Consider the following 18,462-nt stretch of genomic DNA (forward strand, 5'->3'; position numbering starts at 1 on the left):
TTGCATTTCGTGGTTCAAGCACTCTAATATTTAAGGATTAAAGGCTACATTGCAATAAACAGAACATGTAAGTTTGTTTGGCTGGTCTTTCTCTAGGGCAGGGATGGCAAACCTTTATGAATTAACGTGCCACTTTTCTAAAGAAAATGTTTGATGTAGTCTTAGACGTGCCATCAAATAACACAAACATAATGCTAAATGAGGGTTATCGTATAAGTGGCGCCACTGGCGAGCGACAGGACCTTACTCTACAGTGGCACCAACTGATGAGGGCAAATACGATAGACCTTATTTAAAACACATATTTACTATGTTATAGTGAATTTTGTGATTGGTGGCGTGGCGTGGTCAAAATATTGTGGTGCGTGCCATTGGTTCGCCATCCCTGCAGTCTAGAAGGCGAGTTGACTCTCTTTGTAGATAAGTAAATCGGTTTTGATGTCTACGACGAATGCTCACAGTAAGGATAAAAATGAAATTGTGCGTGTCAAAATGTTCAGCCATATGGATTACCAGCAAGTGCTGCTTTTGTGTGCCTCTCAGGAAGGGTGTTCTCATATTTGCCTACATTAATATGGTAAGTAGAGATTGCTCTTATTTTATGTTATTGTTAGTTTAATAGAACTTCAAAAGTAAGAATAGCTGTTTTTTTCAAAAATATGACATTTTCAGTAATTTCAGTTGACATTAGATGTTCAAAAACACTCAAGACAATATCGCTGTATTTTCGTACATTTCTAAGTTTTTTACTTTAAAGAAACATCGAATCTTAAGTAGTATTTGAGTTTACTTTTTTTTTAACTACAGGTTCCAAAATTGTGCAATAGATGGCATGTAGAGTTACATTTTCCGATTTTTAGGTGATAAGTTTCCAATATTTTTTCAATTCCAATATGGTTCTGGTGGTATATTTCCAGGCGGCTACTCTGCTGACCGTACCGGCGATGCTATGCGACGTGGTGACGCGTCTGACCGCTGCTGACGCTGCGTACAACCAGTACAATGTGGTTCTGATCGTGACCACCGTATTCTTGTTCGTGGACATTTTCGTGCAAGCTGTATTGATTATAGGTGCTCATAAGGTAATTATATCATTTGATTTTGCAGCGAATGCACTGATGCAAACGTACTAGAGTGATGAGTAACGCAGAGCAGCGACGACCGGTCGTTGTGGAGATCCATGGGGATAGGGGAAGGCTTTTGTCCAGCAATGGACAGAATTCGGTTGAAACGAGACCCACAACGAAAGTTTTAATTGAAGTTTAAATTAGCTAATTTCCTGTAGTGTACTTATTATTTTTAATTCCAGAACAAACGATTGCTCCTGCAAATATTTCTATACGTCGGATCTGCGGCGCTAGCACTCTCTCTCGGCACGGACATCATTATCTTCGACCATACACAGTACATCGCCAACACTGTTTACTTCTTCCTCGTTTGTAAGTATTATTTGTGTTACTTAATACCATATCATTTCAGCAGAATGCAATAGGACCACTCCTACTCTTCCCGTTGGATGTCGTAAAAGGCGACTGAGGGACAAACATGTGATCATCAGAACTCCCCAACAGTCTTTCTCACGTAGGAAGTGCAGGCCAAATCCTCCATTTGCCTCTGGTAAATAAGACAGTCGATGTGAAAGTCATTGGGGGAGGCCTATGTTCTGCAGTGGACGTCCTGTGACTGAAATGATGACGATGATGATGAAATAAGACACTTTCGTTGTCCTGCAAAAGAGACTAAATGTCCTTTAGGAATACCCATAAAAAATCGATGAAATCTCTAAAAATCGTATCTTTGACTGTTACTTTCCATGAAAAATTTACCATGGGAACTTCTTCTACATAGAGATCGACTTGACTTAACTTTTTTTTAACTATCAGTTTACGTTTATAATATTTTATTTATGAAACTTATATAGACCGTTATAGGCTTCTAATTTTCTCCCGATATTTTTGAATAGGTATAATAAAGTTGCATCATTATTAATTCAATGTTTCAAAATCAACATTTTCAAGTAAACATTGGTGTCGTATTTCAACCCCGTTAATTTTAATAATGTGTGCAACGTGCATTATTACCGATCCTACACTGTTTCAAACATTCTGTCTATTTAGGAAAGTTACGATGTTATACCTACTCTTTGTTTTCAGGCAAGAATTATTTATATTATTAATGGTGCTGAATGCGAGTCAATTTTCGCTATTATTTCTTTATTTCCCATTAAATACACTCCCTCATTTTCAAGAACATTGAAAATGAGGGAGTGTATTTAATGGGATAAGCTACTGAATTTTACCATAACATCTTTTCAACTGATATTAAATACTTACCATAGACCATAATATCTAATTTACGACGTCATATGTTATAAAAAAGTACCTCTTATAAAATACCATATAAAAAAGTTTAAAAAACTCTACATACCTACGGGTATTAATAACTATCAACAGAATAGTTAGCAAAAAACCGTAACTATACCTACCTAGCTAGCGCAAATAATGTGCGACTGATAAGTAGGTACACACATTACACACTCCTAAGCATTTTAGTTTTTTTTTACTAAACTATTGCTATTATGATTGGATTACGGGGGTTTACCATCGAGTTTAGTAATAACATAATAATGTCACAGTTATTATCACAAAATTATGGTAGAATCACTGTAGGCTATCAAGTTTTTTTCTATTTTTTAATAAATACAGGGCTAAATCCATAAAAATATGTAAAGTTTACGTTTTTTTTGCATTAGTATAAGAAGAATGCTCTGTACATTCAATCTGTTTTATTCTTGGTTTTTGTATGTCGTTAAGACCTCTATGGACATCATATAATAATGTACGCCCCTTTAAAACAAAAGGGACTTTTGTTTTTGGGCGCACGTGTACCCATTACACTTTCAAAAGAAATAAAAATAGCTTTAAACAAAAGCAAGTTAATATGTTTCAACACATGGCAAGGGACATTTGCCTTAGAAAAAGGACCTTGACAAAAAAGGGTCACTTTCCCATGCCTGAGTTGTTTAAAACAAAAGACGACCCATGTTGTAAGTTGTAAGCCGCAAAAATTACACAAGATTTACAATTACGTTTTAGTCATAATTTTAAACATTCTGACGTTATTTTTCATCGGACTCAAATCTTTCTTCATCTGTAGGCAATCTATCTATCTATTTAAATAAAAATGAATTGCTGTTCGTTAGTCTGATTAAAACTCGAGAACGGCTGGGCCGATTGAGCTGATTTTGGTTTTAAAATGTTTGTCGTAGTCCAGGGTAGGTCTAAACGGTGAGCAAATAAGGAAAAATTGCGATGGCTTATTTATTGCCTTTAAGGCGGAACAGAGTTCGCCGGGTCAGCTAGTATAAAATATATTTTTTCGTGAATTATAACCATTTAGTCACAACAGTTATCTCAATTAACTATGTTTTCAGATTTTGCGAGCCACCTGTGGCCTTAACACAGCCCTTGAGCGCGGAATCATATGTCTACAATCGATCAAATTACGTTTTGCCTATAGTTAATATTTTATATTGATAAACTCCGACATTCTAGTTATTTCCATTGCAATTTTACTAAGTAACAGGGAATCCGGAATAGTTGTTGCTGTCAAAACATGACTCTCCTATAAACTTTTTTAGGCTAACTAGGCTTTCAGGAATTTTTGGTTAGTGAAGATGTCAATAAATCAACTCAATATACAGAAGGAGAGTGTGTTTATCATAAATGCAATGTGGGGTTGATTTCAAAAATGTTTTTCTTAGATACTTTTCTATACATACTCGTATGTGGGCCAAACTTTTATGCAAATAGCATCGCTTGATTTCTCGATAATGGTTCGAGGATGAGGCGCTTCAGGGGACAACAGCGTGCAGCGTGATTTTCGTGTATTTTTTTTTCGAGAAATAAAGCGTTGCTATTAGCAAACATTTTTTGCCCAATCTATCATACAATTTATTTTTCTAATAACACAGATCTTAATTTCAGTTTTAGACGTGTACCTTTTTGTGCTGGTGTACAACCTGATACGCATTGTGGACGAAGGCCTGGAGGTCCAGTACATGGCATACCAGCAGGGGAACCAGCTTGGATTGTGACATATTCGGTAAGTCATTATATGTATGTAATTTTAATTAACTTATGACAATCACGGTGCAGTATTATCATTTTTTTATTGGCTCGCGCGGCTTACGCGTTTGTCAATTGAAATAATTTTAAATATTTTATGCTTGAGGTTTTCATCACAAATATCCCCGGGTATTATGTCTCATTTAATTGATTTTATCGAGTGAAATGTGTTTTTACGCTCGATATTTTTTGCAATCATAACATTATCAGTCCTTAATTGGGAATACGATTATACTTATTAATTATTCTGAAAAAAAGTTTTTTATATATTTAGTTTAGAGCCAATTTCGCAAGTTACAAGCTTTGCTTAATTTGGGACTAAATTTTTTTTTCGGACTTTGAACGAACCTAGAATAATAAACCTCTAGAACCCCTTAAAGTATCCTAAGGCCACACTATTGGCTAGAGAAACCAGAAGCACACAATGCTAAGGCCCTTTTCACATGTCCCGGTTGCCGGCTAACCGGCGCCGGGTACCCGGTGGTGAAGTGTATGGGCATGGTACGTAGCTTTCACATGTACCGGCGTAATTAATCCGGCTGAATCCGGCATGCCCATACACTTCACCACCGGGTACCCGGCGCCGGTTAGCCGGCAACCGGGACATGTGAAAAGGGCCTTAGGATACCTCAAGTAAACTTCGCTGAAACTGGAAACAATCGCGATCAGTGATCTTCCCACGGTGTTACTCTTATGACTGTTTACCCGTGTATTTTGATATTTATATAGAGTTGCTCATATTTTTTAATATTGTACCCCCAAATCAAGATGCATACAGGAAACATCAAAATTAAATCATGAACCATGTCGAAGCCAAAGTCAGGCCTAATACATACATACACATAATTAGTGCAATTTTGGGGATGTAGAGTCAATCAACTTCAATAAAAGTTCAAGATAAATAACTAAAATGTCCCGGGTAACAATTTTGTCCTAAACCAGAAGCTTTCAAATAGTACGTGTTATTCATTATCTTTTATTGGGTGACACTAATTTGCTACGATTTGCTACGGACGAGGGCTCCACGAGAAAAACTATTTTCGTCCACCATCTTTTCAAACTACCACGTAAACTAAGCGTTGAGCGTATCAATCTTTTGTGTGCTCAGCTATTTTAGGAGAAAATTATCAACTCCAAATAAATCGTCTGAAAGACAGTCGGTGCTTCGAGTCAGTGTTTCTCGCGACGTCCGACGCGCCGCCCGTGCGCACGCGATCATGTCGGCCTCAGTCGAAACGAGTTGGAAGTAAGTGAGCGAAAGTTTTCCCTCCATAACACGACCGACTTCTGCACCGAGATGCACTTTAGTAGGTCGTTGTGCAAGTAAAAGCAAAAGTTACGTCCATACGCTCATAAGATGCATTCTGTGATGTCACAAACTTTGTTCAGCTGTAATTTTCATTCAATTTTTACGTTTTACGGTCACGGTTCAAATTTCGCATAATGGCCCCGGAATTTGTATGGTCGATTATGCTGATGCGACGAGTGGATTGCCTTTTTTTAATGCTGTCATTGCGTGTTATTAAACTGAAAGTAAGCATGCTTAGGAAATAACTATGTTGTGGGCATAAATGTACGTTTTGCGCCCATAGTGAGTAGGTAATCATTGCGACACAAAGATGTTTTCTGCTATTCTGTTCAAACTATAGTCTTTTTCACGTAAGATGATCCGTATGACACTTTAAGGTTATCCATATTACGCATACTACATATGCAGAATATTTTTGAAAAAATATTTGTATTTTATTTGCAATATAATAAAAATAAATTAACTACTTGTCTTGAAATATATAATAAAATCTGAGTCTATTGATTATACTTTAATTAAATACGAAGTAAAAATATTTTTTATTTAATGTACGCAATGTGTGAAACGGAATAGATTTAGTGCTGGGGTATTTCTTGTATGATAAAATCGATTATTTCGGCGGTTCATTAATCGATTGCAGTGAATACTTAGTTATTAAAAACATCACAAAAATAAACTATATTTTTCGATTATTGACTTTAATAAACGCATTGAAAATAAATTAATAGTTTTTAATTTAAAGAAACAGAACCAGTACTTTTTAGGAATCGTTTTTTTTAACACGAACCATGAAATTTGAATATTATCAATAAAAAATTGTTACAATAATATTTGTAATTAAAAATAACATGTTTTTTGTTAAATAACACCTATACAAAATATTTCTCCAAAAGTAGGTTTTACTAACTCTTCGAAAAAAATCGATAGATAAATCGCTATGGTTTAGTTATGTGACATCTCTAAATCTTTCAAACTCGAAACGTCATACGGATCATCTTAGGTGAAAAAGACTATAATATGCCTAGCTGAAAACTCGGCTAGCAAAACACATTTATCTGCATAGATAAATAATTATCAATGTAAATAAGTTCTAAGTAACTACTTAACTACTGTTAATTCAATGTCAAGTGTTTCTATCCAATTTATTTCTTGTTTGAAAGTTAATGAGTCCATTTCAATTGGTCTTTTGTTTGACGTAAAATTTTCCACTGAAAACGAGATAAACAAGTAAAGCTATATTGAGCTTTCTTGGCCATGTAAAAGGTTTGCTTTTGCAGTAAATTAATCTGTGAACTACTTTAGACAAATCAAAACAAATACCGCTCAAAACGTTTTCCTAACTATGTTTCTGCCGCCATTTGCATTTTAATAAGGCGAAAGTTGTCTTCATTCTGATATCACTCACTCACTCAAGCAATATGAGTTTTTCACATAAAGTTTATTTTCTTTACTTAGGTACATAGTTCATTCGAGCAATATCGTAAGTGCATTTACGATATTGTTCTTTGACTTGGCGCGTTGTTTGGATAGATCTATGGGATATACCTACCTAATACACTTTTAGTCCAGTCAATAAAGCATTATAGATGGAAATCTGTGGAACACTATTTCTGATTTCGGGACTTTATTTAGACTAGTTAGGAGGTGAACATAGCAAAAGTGCCCGCCCTTAGCCCTTGAGCCGGCGGGGAGAGGGGGGTTTAAAGGTACCACTTTTCGGTTTTTCGCTTAATCCTCGGAAACTATGCGTCCTAGTGACATGGCTACTATGAACCAAAAAAAGCTTATTCAATTTGCTACAGGTGAGATAATCAAGATTTTCTATATTTTGTATAGTTTTCGCGGCATCTGCTCTAGAAGGTCTGTAATATTGGAAATTTTATTTTTGTCTTACAGGTTTCCATCAGGAGAAAATCGACTAAATCAACATTGACCTAATATTCTAGACATGCGGGAGCATGTTAAGCCTAGTTCCAGGGAGGGGACTGCACCGTGCGTATATTTAGACGAACCAATTGGAGCCACTTTTGACTGCTCATCACTCAAAAAGTACTGTGCATTAACACTTCAAATTTGGCTCATGTGTTGAGACTTGCAAGATAAACATCAGCCTCAAATTTCATAAATATACCTCAAACGGTTCTTTAGGTATTGACGTCTAAAAATCTACATGGCTGACCTATAAGACCAAATTCTAACCACTTCCAGATGACCTTGAAGGTTCAAATTTGGCATCCAGATAGGTAGTTGTGTAAATATAAAGGAACAAATAAAAAACCAATAAATTTTAACATTTCACAGGTGATAGATAGATTTTAGTGTCCTAAATGTCGATTTTTGAACGTCAATACCTAAATAACCGTTTGAGGTATATTTATGAAATTTGAAGCTAATGTTTATTTTGCAAGTCTCAACACATGAGCCTAATTTGAAGTGTTAATGCACAGTGCTTTTTGAGTGATGAGGAGTCAAAAGTGGCTCCAATTAGTCCGTCTAAATATACGCACGATGCAGTCCCCTCCCTGGAACTAGGCTTAACATGCTCCCGCATGTCTATAATGTTTGCTCAATGTTGATTAAGTCGATTTTCTCCTGATGGGAACATGTAAGACAAAATTAAAATTTCAAATATTACAGACCTTCTAGAGCAGATGCCGCGAAAACTATACAAGATATAGAAAAACTTTATTGTCTCACCTGTAGCAAATTGAATAAGCTTTTTTTGGTTCATAGTAGCCATGTCACTAGGACGCATAGTTTCCGAGGATTAAGCGAAAAACCAAAAAGTGGTACCTTTAAACCCCCCTCTCTCCGCCGGCTCAAGGGCTAAGGGCGGGGACTTTTGCTATGTTCACCTCCTAACTAGTCTAAATAAAGTCCCGAGGTCAGAAATTGTGTTCCAGGGATTTCTCTCTACACCGTCGTTAAAGCATTCATTGACTGGACTATTTCTTGCGATTTGTCTGTAGACATAAGGCTTGGTTATACCATCTTACTTTAACAAACGTCAAGTCCGTCAAACCCGGTTAAAGTTATAGTTACGGTTAAAGTTAAGGTGGTGCAACTGAGGCTAAGCATTCCAACGATAGTGTATAACTACGTAATATCATAGTAAGATAATGCTAAGACCCTCGGAATAACTACTTAGTTCATTAAACTCACGTTTATCTACAGTTTATTATATTATAACACCGTCTGTTTACTTAGTTAAATTAAGGTTATAGTGCGTAATTTGAGTTTGAGTTTTGAGCTAGTAAATAAGTTAGTATTTTTTCCTACGAGTATATTGAAAGAAAGAAAGAAAAGAAAGAAAGTATTTATTTGATGCGAGTATTAAAAGCATATTGGATAGTTTGGTACGTATATGAAATGGTTTACATTGGTTGGAGGGCAAACGATTCACTGATTGTTATGCACTAGTTAGTTAATAATTTATATTACCTCAAACGTGGTTATTATAACATAACGAATACTTTGTGTATTCAATTACTAAATTTTAATCTACAAAGCCTTTTTTAATATTAAAAATTTCCTTAGTACAATTAGTACTAAAATTAACTCATGAAAATTGGAGAAAAAATTACAATATCATACATAAGTCAAAGGCCTATTGAAACCAGCTAGGCTTAAATCTCTTTTCAACCGACTTCAAAAAAGGAGGAGGTTCTCAATTCGACCCGTATGTTTTTTTTTTTTTTGAATACATATAGCTATACATTCATAATAATACGGGTCGTATAATAGTTGTGGTTGTGTACATAATACTGTCTTCTAAATCCGACCGCTGATCTAAACCACAGACATCGTCACGGTCAGATTGTCATTAAGTAATTAAATTCTACTTGAAAAGTGTTTGTTTTAAACTAAATATTATCCTCTGTTTGTGGTTATTAAAAACAGCTTGGTATACACGGGACTATTCCCACCTCTCCTTCCCACCGCTGCAACTCTTGTGTAGCCAGGATCTACAGCTAATAAAAAAATCTAACCAGTGAAGGTCGAGTTTGTCCCGGTGGAAAGTTAAACTGTCATTGGACCCGCAACAAAACTAATCAGAAGAACATAGGAGGAGTTCGTAGTTAACAGCTTGGTATGTATATGTAAAACATTTAATGACCCCTTATGTAATTAGCATGGCCATGAATTTGTATGTTTTGCCTACAAACCTACATAGTCGACATGTTATCGTAGCCGGTGGATTAGTAAGTTTAAAGTCATACATTTGTACAGCTGCTGTGGAAATGGGTATTTTGCCCCTCTACAACTACAAACAACTTAAAATTGAAGAAAAGATATCATCTTAATATTAAATTAACTAACTGTAGTACTAAATGTATTTAGGCTTTATCAACAGCCCTTTACAGTCCACTGCTGGAATATGAGCCTCCTCAACTTTAGTGGGGGATTTTACCATAAACTCCACGCTTGGCGCGGATTGGAGTTCGCAGTTTAAAAGATTAATGTTTATCAGAGATCACTGCTGCCCGTTCTCTGTTTAATGTGTAGTTCTGTCGCCTGTTACTACGAGAACTTTTACATTTAGGCTTGTTTGCTCATAATTAATTTGTTTTTGATTCAAACTTGCTGTTCTGTTTGATTCAAACCTACAAATGATTAAGTAAATGGGCTTTAATTTTAATATTATTTCAGGAATATTGTAGAGTTGCTTCAGTTTCGCCAAAGCTGTTAATTAGTCATACAGATGACTCTAGCTCCTCTATACAGTCTGGCAAAGATTTTACCTATTTTCTGACTTTAGGTTTTTGCAAAATATCCTCTATTACACACCTATATAAGATGTCAGATACATTGTAAAGCGGTGAGGACGTTCGTAACTTTCGGGTTAATTTGTTGTAATCAAATTCGCTGAACAACTTTAGGAAAATGCAACTAATATTAATTTAATATAACATTTCGTAACAAAAATAACTTTCAACGCTAACATGTTGTAGGTATAATTTAAAAATAATAACATTTTATATTTCAAAGTGGTTTCATAAAATATTTTTTATCAAATTAATTTAATAACTGTGGTCATACTTTATTCAACTCTTTATTTTCTTAATACCGACCATTGAGTTATAATGTACTACGTACTAGAGAAGACATGTCAACTAGACTGTTTCTGGCACGCAAATAGGTCCATGGACCGAAATTCAATTAGTATGTGCTCAGCGGTTGCTGTGACAACACGCTTGAGTGCAGTTTTGTTTTTTGAAATATGCCATCCTATAGACGAAAATACTGTTCAAATAACTCCAGAATACTCCAGATACATATTAAGTAAAAATCAAGGAATGACTTTTTACCATCAAGTTGTACATTTATGCACTCTAAAACACTAATTTAATTTTAATTTGTTGATTACAAGGCGTCACCGCGACGGCAGCCATTTTACGAAAATTTCAAAGAATAAAAATCGCAGACTTGACACTGACGCATAAATTAGTATACGAAAGGAAGGTTAAATACAGCAATAAAAAGATTTTTTTAAATATTATAAGCACTTTGTATTGCACAAATTACTAATAGTCCCGTCCAGCCCCTTGTGTTAAGCTAAATAAGCTTGGGTTACGGGTGGGCTCACACTATAGTCGTGCGGCATCATGGATCAAACTTGTTTGAATCTAACTGCTGTTGTTCGTATGCGACTGGTTAGTTAGTAAATCACCCTAATTATTGACACCTAGCTCACGAGATAGGCTAAAATTATAATAATTGTACAGTGTGTCTGGTCACCAGTGTCCGACCCGTTAGGGCGCAGTAATATGATCAATTTAATCGACAAATCCAGTATTAAAAAATTACAGCAATTTTTTAGTTTCTGAGTCCGGATGGATTCATTTATTTACCAAATCTACCGATGTACAGGACCTATGAGTATAAAAGTGATTCGTTCGACAGCTGAAAAAGTAAGCAATACGTTGTCATCAAAAGCTTCCATTTAAATTTCTTAGAAACACTTGAACGTAAAAAAAATGATGCTTCTTTTTAGATTTTTCAATGTTACAAAAAACTAGAAAGTTTTACATTTTTAGATGCACTAAGTCATTACCTAAAAACTGATATACCTTGGCTTTAAATCAACTAGTCTAGGTGCTAGCTACACAGGAGATGCAGCGGTGAAAAGGAGAGGTGGGAATAGTCCCGTAACTTCTACCTCACAGCTATTATACGTGGACTCAACCACTGAGATAGTTAACAATAGAGACAATAAAATAACTGAAAGTTTCTGACTTTCAGTTATTTTATTGGTTCTGGAATGAAGGCGTGGGTCATCCCTAGCTTTGTTCCTACCGTGACGAGTGGGAATTTTTCTAAAATCTCAAGATGGACTGACTGAAGATAGCAGGAAGACGCTGGGTGCAGGCCACTATCAACTGGGCGATGTGGAAATCATTAAAGGAGGCCTTTGTTTAGCAGTGGACGTCCAGTAGCTAAAATGATGATGACGATGTTTCCTTACAGTATCCAATTCAATAGGCAGAAACTAAACGTAAACGAAGTGTCGCCTCTGTAATAGTATCATTATCTATAACTCATAATATTTCGTGCGCTGTTGGATGACAGTTTTAAACTAGAGATGGGTAATTTTTTTATCGAATTAGAAAATACCAGTTAACGATTCTCAAGGCAATTATCGATTACATTAGATTTTAATCGGGAAGAAAAATAATTAATGGCTTAAGCATCAGTATGAAGCCCATACGCACTTGTAGCACAAGTAACACGATTAGCCTCAGTCGTGAATTCGGAATCGCCAGTTGTAATTTTAAAATCGCATCACAGAGTGAAGTAACTAACACCAAAAAACGGCAGAGCGAAGTGATTTCGAATGTTTCAACTGCTACGTTTTGTCACTTGTCTAGGAGGGCTAATTTTAGTCTAAGGGAGGGGCGCTTAGATTACATTACAGGAAACGCACAATATAATAAAAGAAAATAATGTAAGTAGCTGAACCTTTTTGCTATTGAGCACCATGAAAATTTGACACAATTTAGCCGATTTTTTTTATTTTCACAATCGATTCACAATGTCTATGATGAGGCGACCGCAAGAACGTCACTATTCGTGCAATCCTATCAATGAAGTACGACATTTTCTGGTGCAGATTTTATCGCCATAAATTATGAAACTTGATAGTCATGGATTTGACTGACAGCTGTCCGTCAAATTCCCGCCCCGCACCCCGCACTGTACATATTTTGTTCGCGATGTCTGTTCTATACGTAGTAATATTACTTCAATGATACCGACAAACCAAATAATTATTTAGTATTATAATAATGTTTTCAACAATAATGATGACTCCTAATTTTACTGTGCATTTAACCTTAATTAATGTCAATAAGGTCAATTATGAAGTCAACAAACAAGCATAAAAACTGTTTCCTTTTTGCATTATCTTAAACAAAGTCGGGTTTGGTCACCATTTATAACTCCAGAACAGTTGGACCGATTTTCATGTTTTTTTTTGTCATATTTGTCTCCATCCCTAAAAGAGAAAACTATTAAAAACATAGGAAAATGAACGAAAAAACAAAATAAAAGAATAACACATTTTCTTATTCAAAATGTTTTTTTTTAAATATTTTTGTTAATTATATAAAAGAATATACCCGAGCGAAGCCGGGCGAGTCGCTAGTAAACAATGTTATATTATTATCTGCTCATTGAAACACTTACTCTTTAATTCAATCCACTTGCAAGTGCATTCGTTCAGTTTGATTCATAGATATTAATAATTTTTAAATAATTTTCTTTGCTATTTCTAAATGTTTAACTTCGCTCAATTGTTATGGAAAAGCAAGTGATCCGTGCGGTTTAATGGATTTCAAACAAAAGTATAAAATATTATCATTTTTCAGTCATACAGAAAAATGAAGCTAACGATTGAAACACGAATATAATACGAGAATTAAGTAAGTATACTTTCATTCACGTAAATTATACATAATCAATTATATCAGTTACAGAAGTATACATAAGTTTGTTAATCATCCGTGATTTATTAGCTCAATAAAGTTAGACACATACTCGTAACTGTATTCAAAAATAACAATATGATATTAACACCTATTTGAACCAATTTACACTATTTAATATTATTAGTAGTTATTGTATGAGTGTAAATTAATTTATTGACTTCCGACATCTAATTACAATGAAGAAGTCGATAATACCTCCTCGGTTAATGCTTGCATAAGGCGATTGCACCATCTTATTTTAACAGTAACTATAACCATAACCGGTGTTTTTCTATGCAGTTTAACAGATTATCGACGTTTGTTATATGGTGCAACCCAGACCTAATTATGACTCTTTGCTTATAAAAAGATGGTGACATTTTTCTATCAACTAAACCTACGATTAATTAGATAGGTACCTACTTTTAGTAATTCGCGCCGTGACTGCGTTTTAAACTGCTATACTTTGCGGTTGTTTGTGTTATTATGAATTCTAGAGGATCAATTAATTTGCGTGCGATCCTCAGTAATTAGCTGATAATGTTTTTTTCCTGTTTTATATTATGGTTGTTGTACTCCTAGTATTTGCTATTAAACTTGAATTGAAATAAATGTAGCACACACATTAGGTATACCGATTGAACTATGATTTCAAAACTTTTTTGCTCAAATCCTGGTATAGATTAAAATAAAATCTAGAAAGGAGTGGTTTACCTATTTATAATAAACGTAGAAAGTTATCATGCTATTGCGTTTATCTAAAATTTCACTAATCCACTCCTATGGTAACTTTAACCGGTTTATTACAACACGTAATAAACTTTTAGGTACCAATAATAACGTAAGCTCGGTTCTTTATACATAAACTTAAATCTCATACAAAAACTGATTTATAAACGTGAGTACCAAATGGTATTAATAGCCTCTGCCTGCCTTTGGTAATTTGGAAGTAAATGATGAAAATATCACAATACATCATCATTTCAGCCATAGGACGTTCACTGCTGAACATAGGCCTCCCCCAATGACTTCCACATCGCACGGTTGGCAGCGGCCTGCATCCAGTGCCTTCCAGCTACCTTTATCAGGTCGTCGGTCCACCTTGTGGGTGGACGTCCCACGCTGCATTTTCCGATACGTGGCCTCCACTTCTGATGAAAATGTACTAAAACAGTTTTCAAAGGAAATTGTTTCAGTGATTTTGCAATATATTTCACTTTCATACTTACTTTGATTTTAGCCAAAGGGCCGAGAAGCGAAAAATGTATTTCACCTTGTAGGTATGAGGGGTTTAAGATTTTATACATTAGGGACAGTAGTGTAAGTGACACAGTAATCGGTGACAACAGTGACAATGTGAGTCAGTTTTTATTCAACCGACTTCAAAAAAGGAGGAGGTTCTCAATTCGACCCGTATGTTTTTTTTTTTTTTCTATGTTTGTTACGCGATAACTCCGCCAATTATGAACCGATTTGAACAAATCTTTTTTCGGCGTATAGGTAATACCTCAAGGGTGGTCCCATTTAAATTTAATAATAGAAAAAACAACCCCCAAGGGTGGAAAATTGGGGATGAACTTTTTTATACGCAATATCTCCGCCGATTATAAATCAATTTGAACGATTATTTTTTTGTTGAATAGGTATTATCAAAAGGGTGGTTTCATGCGAATTTGAAGAAAATATTTCACCCCCAAGGGTGGAAAATTGGGGATGAACTTTTATATACGCAATATTTTTAATTTTTAGTTTTTTTTTTGTGTTCACGCATTTGAAGTCGGTTTTATTTTTTTTAAAAGTTAATTATGATTTATCAATTTGAATGTGGAATTGGACACCACCAGTCGATTGGGATACTTTATGGTCTGTCAGTCAAGTGCTGTTTCTCCACTGGCCCCAAAATGCTTTTTCTTTTGTTTTCAAATTGAGGTCAATTATTTTTAAATTTTTGCGTTTTTTTTACTATAACACAGTCGCTTCTTCGGTCAAAGATCAGTGAGAGTGACAAATGGCCACCCAGTAGCCGGCCAAATATTATGAGGGTCATGAGAAAGTGTCGCGATGTTGTCTGGTCACAACACCGGGTTCGATAGAAAGCGATTGTTTTATGGCGCACTCCGTGACGTAGGGCGAACAATGACAGGTCGATTTGGTGGAATTTTGAATACCACTTGTATCTAAGTTCTGATCTGGCTGCACGAAAGTGGGCCGAGATTCATCATTCAAACTCTTTCCTTAAAATTATTGCGGTATAGTCTGAACCAATCAGTCGAATACAACTTACGAGTATTCATAATTATATTTATTTCAGTTTCAGTTTCATTAGGTCAGTTAACTTGGATAACAGAACAATTATTTTTGAAGTCAAACTTGGGTGTTTTTCTGTGCCAAATATTGGTTTTGCATTATGGACAATAGTTTAATTTTATCCAGCGATAATGCGTGAAAATAAACAAGAAACATTGTCGATGTGTGGTAATCTAACTCTGTGTGGTCTAGCAACTGATCAGAAGTGATCAGAAACACTCACACTAATTGACCAGCCGGGCTAGGATGCGCGCCGTGATATACTCTTATCAACGTCAAAATGTAGGTATGGAAAAATTCGATAAAATGGCGTGACAAACCGTTTATCGCGGCGCGCATCCTAGACCTACAGAAGGATAAAAAAAAAGTCGTCATTAAATATGTACCTATTACTAACCTATTTTGGTGACACTATCTCATCACGTCACGATCGTCATTTTGTTCTGTCGGGTGAACACAAGATTGATCTGTCACAAATGTGCCATAAATTTTTACAGTAGATCATCACTGAAATATCAAATCACTGACATATCGTTTGTGTTTATTTCTTACGTGATCTAACATCAATTCAATAACACGATGTCGCAATAGATTTATTATTTTCGAGAAAACCCACGAAACGATAGATGACGGCATACGGCTTGTTAACTCGCCAAATTCCAGAAAACAATAGTCTAACGCATAACGTCTCGTAGTCAAATATTTGTACTTGCAACAAGAGCGTTATTGTCTCTACATCTAATGTATCTTGCACTTGTCACAAATAAAAATAATCAGTCCCTACGTTCAGAATAGTAAAACGTAGTGGCAGTGAAAAGCTTTGAGACCACCTTCTGCATGCGAAAGGGAGAGTCCCAGTCCTGGATCTGTCAATAGGCCGCGGCCTAGGGTCGGTAGATTTCAGATGACGCTTACTCGATTTCAGAAGATGAAAGTTAAATAAAGATCCGACCCCACCCTAGCCTGCGGGCGGCAAAACTGTAAATCCGCCACTGGAGAGTCCTACAGACTAAAATTAACTATGTCTTCAAAGGAAAAATGAGAAAAACTTTAGAATAAAATCCTTAAATTAAGACATTGTGAGTAGTGAGCACTCGTAAAAAAGGTTAAAACTTCCAAAATAATATTGGGCATATAAAACAGTTTTAATGTTGCAGTTAAGATTTAAGAGTTTTGTTTTCAGTCGGTTTTACAAGCAGGCGATCCAGTCAGTTAAGATTCTCGTAACGGTGTAGTTTTCCGTTTTCAAACAAGTGACGCATAAGTAGATTACACTTTAAACTTAATTTTCTTTTTCATTAAATTACTCACCCAAGCCAACCCATACTGAAAAAAAATAGCCTACGTTACAATACAAAATGGTGTTTTAAATTTTCACATCTCATTAATTTAACAATACACAGAATTCAATAGCATTTCTTAACTAGTCGCCAAATTAGTAAGTTTCACGTTGACTAGCTGTTCAATTCAGGCTGTGGCTTTGTAGTGCTGTGCTACTAATAACAGCCAGGCCCATGTCGTACCATTGTGCAACCGCACTGATGAGGTATATTTACCTCACAATAGAATCTGCAACGTAACTCTATAATAAGTCAGGTATAGTTAGTTTGTCACATGATGTATGATGTGCGACACGTGACTGAGTTGCACGTTTTCACAGACAATTTTGCGGATCATTATAAGCTGTGTAAAGGAACTGAGACTAAACTAAAACTAAAAATATTTGTTGTCGATTTATATTCTTTGAAATATAACTTTTTTTTACTTAGATTTTTATTTTTTTCCTATTTGACTATAATATTTTCCATTTTTAACATCATTGCAGTGCTCTACATACGCCTATAACGGCATTATGCATGCAGATTGCAGGTATCTTATTTATAACAAATCTTTAAAACATAGATGCACATAGATTCCTATTGTACAAAAGCCTTTTTTTGTGAGATTCAAAAAACTATCGAATTGAGAATGAACGTTGGTCGATGAGGAAAAAAAGATCAGTGCATCGACCAAACTCCATGGCCGCGATGTGGCCTCAAGAATGATTAAAATAAAGACGTTTTTCACGTCAATACAATAATTATATAAATAAATTGAAGTTTATTAATAGCTTAGAGATATGTCACTCTTTTATCTCGTTGAGTCTAATGGTGCTTGTAAACCTTACATTTCTACTCGTAGTAGGTGTAGATAATGCTGCAAAAATAGTGTTTAGAAATCACAATTAATTAGATAGAACCCTAGTAGAGACACATGTTCGCCATGTTGAATTATGGCTAAAAAATTAAAGCCAATAAGTAGGGCTTAATTGTGATCGTATCTTACATGGAAGGATTAAAATTGATTTGATTTCTCTTAACTAACGATAGGTTAATAATTAACTAATAGTACCATGTAGGTACCATATAGTAGGTACCTGGTATAGTAACATTATTGTCAATGTTCCCATCATCTGAACAACATGCTAGGTCAGTTTCTAATATCAATATTCTTTTAAATGCATCACAACTAACGATTATCCTGTCTCGATAACGCTATCAACACGCCATTAGTCTTGCTGTATGTTAATTGTACCAAGAATAATTATTTGTATTGTGTGTCCGTTGCCCAGTTATAACTACTGTTAGAAGATCGTCTTACATATCCATTAGGACAAGTAACTAGGTATTATAACGTCGAAACGTTATTAGTTTTAAGAATGAATAAGAATTTTTAATTTGGTGTCCAATATTATACTTATGCTTCCTTCACA

Source organism: Ostrinia nubilalis, chromosome 14 (assembly GCF_963855985.1).
Source record: "Ostrinia nubilalis chromosome 14, ilOstNubi1.1, whole genome shotgun sequence".
Lineage (NCBI taxonomy): Eukaryota > Metazoa > Arthropoda > Insecta > Lepidoptera > Crambidae > Ostrinia > Ostrinia nubilalis.